The 6,056-nt window shown below is 30.5% G+C and overlaps 1 long non-coding RNA gene across 1 annotated transcript; it reads right to left on the reverse strand.

Moving 5' to 3' along the window:
- Positions 1 to 3,193: 3,193 nt before the first annotated feature.
- LOC141392405 (uncharacterized) lies at positions 3,194 to 5,338 on the reverse strand. Its single transcript, XR_012409791.1, has 3 exons — positions 4,654 to 5,338; positions 4,316 to 4,596; positions 3,194 to 4,236 (listed from the first exon to the last, which is right to left on the reverse strand). It is a non-coding gene; the product is annotated as an uncharacterized lncRNA (long non-coding RNA).
- Between the last annotated feature and the right edge of the window lie 718 nt (positions 5,339 to 6,056).

Consider the following 6,056-nt stretch of genomic DNA (forward strand, 5'->3'; position numbering starts at 1 on the left):
AAAAAATATTTTTGAAATAAAAATTCAGAGGCGTGGATTTTTTTAAAAAATATTTTTGAAATAAAAATTCAGAGGCGTGGATTTTTTTAAAAAATATTTTTGAAATAAAAATTCAGAGGCGTGGATTTTTTTTTTAAAAATATTTTTGAAATAAAAATTCAGAGGCGTGGATTTTTTTTAAAAAATATTTTTGAAATAAAAATTCAGAGGCGTGGATTTTTTTTAAAAAATATTTTTGAAATAAAAATTCAGAGGCGTGGATTTTTTTTAAAAAATATTTTTGAAATAAAAATTCAGAGGCGTGGATTTTTTTTAAAAAATATTTTTGAAATAAAAATTCAGAGGCGTGGATTTTTTTTAAAAAATATTTTTGAAATAAAAATTCAGAGGCGTGGATTTTTTTTAAAAAATATTTTTGAAATAAAAATTCAGAGGCGTGGATTTTTTTTAAAAAATATTTTTGAAATAAAAATTCAGAGGCGTGGATTTTTTTTAAAAAATATTTTTGAAATAAAAATTCAGAGGCGTGGATTTTTTTTAAAAAATATTTTTGAAATAAAAATTCAGAGGCGTGGATTTTTTTTAAAAAATATTTTTGAAATAAAAATTCAGAGGCGTGGATTTTTTTTAAAAAATATTTTTGAAATAAAAATTCAGAGGCGTGGATTTTTTTTAAAAAATATTTTTGAAATAAAAATTCAGAGGCGTGGACCCTAAAGGTTAGTTGGAAAAATATTTTTAAAAAATCCACGCCTCTGAAGGTTAGTTGGAAAAATATTTTTAAAAACTCCACGCCTCTGAAGGTTAGTTGGAAAAATATTTTTAAAAAATCCACGCCTCTGAAGGTTAGTTGGCAAATTTTTTTAAAAAATCCAAGCCTCTGAAGGTTAGTTGGAAAAATATTTGTATATAAATCCACGCCCCTGAAGGTTAGTTGGAAAAATATTTGTAAATAAATCCACGCCCCTGAAGGTTAGTTGAAAAAATATTTGTAAAAAAATCCACGCCTCAGAAGGTTAGTTGGAAAAATAATTTTAAAAAAATCCACGCCTCTGAAGGTTAGTTGGCAAAATATTTATAAAAAAATCCACGCGCCCGAAGGTTAGTTGGAAAATTATTTTTAAAAAAACCCACGCGCCTGAAGGTTAGTTGGAAAAATATTTTTTTTTAATATTTTTCCAACTAACCTTCAGAGGCGTGGATTTTTTTTAAATATTTTTCCAACTAACATTCAGAGACGTGGATTTTTTTTAAATATTTTTCCAACTAACCTACAGAGGCGTGGATTTTTTTAAAAATATTTTTCCAACTAACCTTCAGAGGCGTGGATTGTTTTAAAAATATTTTTCCAACTAACCTTCAGAGGCATGGATTGTTTTAAAAATATTTTTCCAACTAACCTTCAGAGGCGTGGTTTTTTTTTAAATATTTTTCCAACTAACCTTCAGACGCGTGGATTTTTTTAAAAATATTTTTCCAACTAACCCTCAGACGCGTGGATTTTTTTAAAAATATTTTTCCAACTAACCTTCAGACGCGTGGATTTTTTTAAAAATATTTTTCCAACTAACATTCAGAGGCGTGGATTTTTTTTAAATATTTTTCCAACTATCCTACAGAGGCGTGGATTTTTTTTTTAAATATTTTTCCAACTAACCTTCAGATGCGTGGATTTTTTTAAAAATATTTTTCCAACTAACCTTGAGAGGCGTGGATTTTTTTAAAAATATTTTTCCAACTAACCTTCAGAGGCGTGGATTTTTTTAATAATGTTTTTCCAACTAACCTTCAGAGACGTGGATTTTTTTAAAAATATTTTTCCAACTAACCTTCAGAGGCGTGGATTTTTTTAAAAATATTTTTCCAACTAACCTTCAGAGGCGTGGATTTTTTTAAAAATATTTTTGCAACTAACCTTCAGAGACGTGGATTTTTTTTAAAAATATTTTTGCAACTAACCTTCAGAGGCGTGGATTTTTTTCAAAATATTTTTCCAACTATCCTTCAGTGGCGTGGACTTTTTTAAAAATATTTTTCAAACTAACCTTCAGAGGCGTGGGTTTTTTTAAAATATTTTTCCAACTAACCTTTTTGAGGCGTGAATTTTCTAAAAATATTTTTTCAACTAATTTTCAGAGGCGGGGATATTTTTAAAAATTAATTAATTTAATTTCGCTCCTCTTTTTCTTCGTAATATCGCTGCTCTTATTCTTCGTAATTTCGCTCATCTTATTCTTCGCAATTTCGTTCGATTTTCGCTCCTCCTTCGTATTCTTTCGTCTTCTCGGTTTTCGCCGCGCCTCGACACCAGCCAAAAGTATGTACAAAAGTAATTTGTACACTATGTATGTTTACTACGTGAACACTCATCCTTCATCATTCCAATTACTTTTTCTATTTCTACGTGGTATAGTGTATACGTTATTTTCAGGATAATCCGATGTATCATTCGTATGAATTCGGTCTGGAAATAAATGTGCCAAATTATATCAAAATCGGTTAAGATCTGGATATAGCTCCGATTTATATTTTACATATTCACAGTGGTGTAGGGTATCATATAGTCGGACCCGCCCGACTTTGATCCTTTCCTTACTGGTTTTTATTAATTTTTTTTTTTTTTTGAATAATTTTTAAACATACAAAAAAATTATTTACAAGTATTTTATCATTATTGGGAAGAAAAAAATTACTCTTGGATTGAATTTTTATTTATTTTATTTATTCACTCTCCGTTAATAAATTAATAATATACGACGAGTTTATATTAGTGTCGTTTTCCGACATGTCTTCGTCGCTGTTTGACGGTATTTTATTAGATTTTATTTCAATGCCCGCATTGTAATCGGGTGCTTTGCACAATGTTGATTCTGTATGGTGTTGGTCCACTGAATGCGACACTTTGCTGACAAATGTAGTATCCAGTACGGACAATAGGTTTTCAAACATATATGAATTGTTTGCTTCAGAAAAATAGTTTTCAGCTCCTTCCAAAATCCTTGACAATTTCGATTTTTGTGTAAGCTGCGTGACAGTATTCGTCTTCCATGGGCGTATGTTCATCTTCGATCTCCTCAATCTCCCAAAATCTTTTTCTACGGCCGCTGGTTTTTTTCTCTCGAAGGACCAAAATGTATATTTTTATCCAGCTCGAAGGACCAAAATGTTGAGAAGCAAATACAAAACCGTTGTCTTTGGTTGAATATTCAGTTCTAATTTTATTTAAAAATATGTTCCTTAAGAACTACTTCAATTAATCAATCTTAGCCTACTTGCAGACATACAACGCTTCTTATCAATCAATGCTAACAGTATACATTGAGGGTTATTCTGTCTCTGTATTAAAACTAGCATGTCGCCTACAGAGCGTATCGTGTGTGTACTCTATCGATCCTTTATTATCATATATTATATTTTTATGATTGCTGGGAATCTTCTAAATTCAAAAGACATCGAAATTTATTGTAAAATGCACTTGGCCACTTATCATAAAACAAACATATTGATAATAAAACATAAGTGTCTAGTATATCCTAAATCAATAGGCAAAGATTATAGTAACATAATTATGTTCATATTTCTATGAACGCTCAAATATTTTCTAAAAACTTCCCTACATTCATAATCTAGCGTTTCAACAAATTTTTTCGCTGCATCTTCACCAGTGTATATAAAGAACTTATCTAATCTACTGTCGAAACTAAATTTTATGTAGAAGCAAAAACAACAGTGAATAAAGATATCATTGTCTCTAACCTCTTTAGTACACACTCAAAATCGTCATATATAGCAAATGGATTATCCATCAGGTTTTATAATTTTTAAATGCTAATGTGGCTTTACCCTTTTTCATCAAATCATTCCGTCTCGTGTAATGTAGACATTTATAACCAAAATGAAAACTAGCGTGCATAATATTTTATTTAGATTTTTTTTGCTTAACTAGATCCATTTTTAATATAAATGTAGTGACATTTGTCACCCTTTTCCAATAATATTAAATTTGCATATATGTTTTTTCACTTCATAATTAGGTATTATGCCATTTCGCAACTTAATTTTTTTGACTTTATTGTTTTCCCATATGATATGATAAAGTTGTTAGGGGTCGTAGGACTAAAGGAAACGTACGATTGTTTTTTCTTTAAAGGTTTTAACAAGACTTGTAACTCATTGTACAATTCGGTCAAGTCACGGCCTAAGACCTGTTGTCTTTCTATGGGTTTAAATTCTCTACTGCAATATACAAAGAAAACATGTACGTAAATAAACGATAACCAAACATTTATAAATACAATGAATTACTTGTACTTACCGCATATTTGAAAAGGGCATAAATTCTTTTCCTTTGACTTTCGTTGTTCCCCATTTTCCTTTTGCCATTTAAATTGTTGAAAATATTTAATTTTTCAAAAAAGGACAGTATTCTGTATTGTTTGTGCATTTAAATTTAAAGATTATTCATCCTGAATCTTTAAGAAATATATTCTTGAAAAATACGAAACGGCGCCAGCTTTACCAGCTTTTCTTCCCATTTTTATTTATATAAGTTTTCAATCGTGTGACGGCCAAACAAAGGTCGTTGTTAATGGGTTCCTTCACAAAAGAAAAATATATATTTACTCTGCATTCTGCTTCATTTAATTTCCTTACCAAAATTTGTTTTTTTTTAACTTAAAATAAATCGATTTTATTCGATTTAACGAAGTTAGATCTTAGCCAATTTACAGGTAACGCCACAACAAGCAATAGGGATGAATCCACTAATTTTCTAATTGATTTTTAGTTTATTATTCGATTGGTTTTTAGTTTATTCTTCGATTGATTTTTAGGTTATATGCGTTAGCATATGTTTAGCGATGGCTTAACTGAGCGCCATTTTGTACACTTAATTTTATAGCCCGTAGGCGTAGTATCTACATGTAATTTTATGTCTTCACGGTGAGCCGTCCGAAGACGAACTGCAAATTTTTTTTTTTTTTTTTTTCCTCAGTTAAGTTAAGAGAACTTCTCCTTGGCCCACTTCCTTTGGTGTTGATAGAAGTTTAGAGCCACCACCAATTACGTAGACTTAGTCTACATTTATTTTCCAAAAAACGATATTTCAGAAGTTTCGCGGTTACTGCGTTTAGTAAATTAAGAAAAACTTTTAATTTAATTTAAAACGTCGGCTTTATAGCACTTGGGAACTACGAAGTCTTCTTCTGCGAAGAAATCGTATATTTAGGAATGAATCCTTGATAATTAAAGCACGTGGGATGCCAAGCGAAAACTTAACACCGCCATTTTGTCAATTTTTTAAGCCCGTAGGCGTGAATTCTATTGAAATTTATGAACTGCAAAATTTGTTTTGCCCAAAAATGTAAAAAAAAAGATAATTAGGGATTTCTCAACTGTTTTTGTCCTCTTTTATTTATCTGGGCGTAATTACACAATTATGGGAAAATAGTATGTGATCTTTTAAATAGATGGCGTTGAGTGTCATAGAATAAACTTATACATTGTTTAGACTATACGCTTATACCATGATTGAGTGCATTATCTCGATTTATTTGACATGTGTGGAAGGATCATACATTGGAAATCATACATTAGGTGTGTTCGTTTACCCAACAATTTGTACAAGTTCAGTTACTTCTTGTAATCGGCTAAGGTCTTTTGCATTGTACTACTCTACAGTACAATGCAAAAGAACTTAGCACATTACACGAACAACATCCAGTAACAATTTGTACAAATTTTGAGTAAACGAACACACCTATTTTCAACTTCGCTATTCCTAATATACAAAAACCTAAATAAATTGGTTTGTCATACATAACATTTACTCGATCCATTTGTATCGCCCAAAGGTTTTCATTGAAATGTGATGCACTATGACAATTTGGTTTCGATAATTATTTTCGAGCACATACTTTACGTCTATCTGTATTTTCCCACTCCGTTACTTAGTCTCAATTTACATTAGGCGAGTTTACTTGCGGCAATTGTCAGTCTGTAGGTGAGAGAGGGTGCTGAGAGGCAAAGGGTTACCATATGCCTCACCTCTCTCTCCT

This window comes from Musca autumnalis, unplaced genomic scaffold (assembly GCF_047663935.1).
Source record: "Musca autumnalis isolate F117 unplaced genomic scaffold, ASM4766393v1 scaffold_2, whole genome shotgun sequence".
NCBI classification, from domain to species: Eukaryota; Metazoa; Arthropoda; class Insecta; order Diptera; family Muscidae; genus Musca; species Musca autumnalis.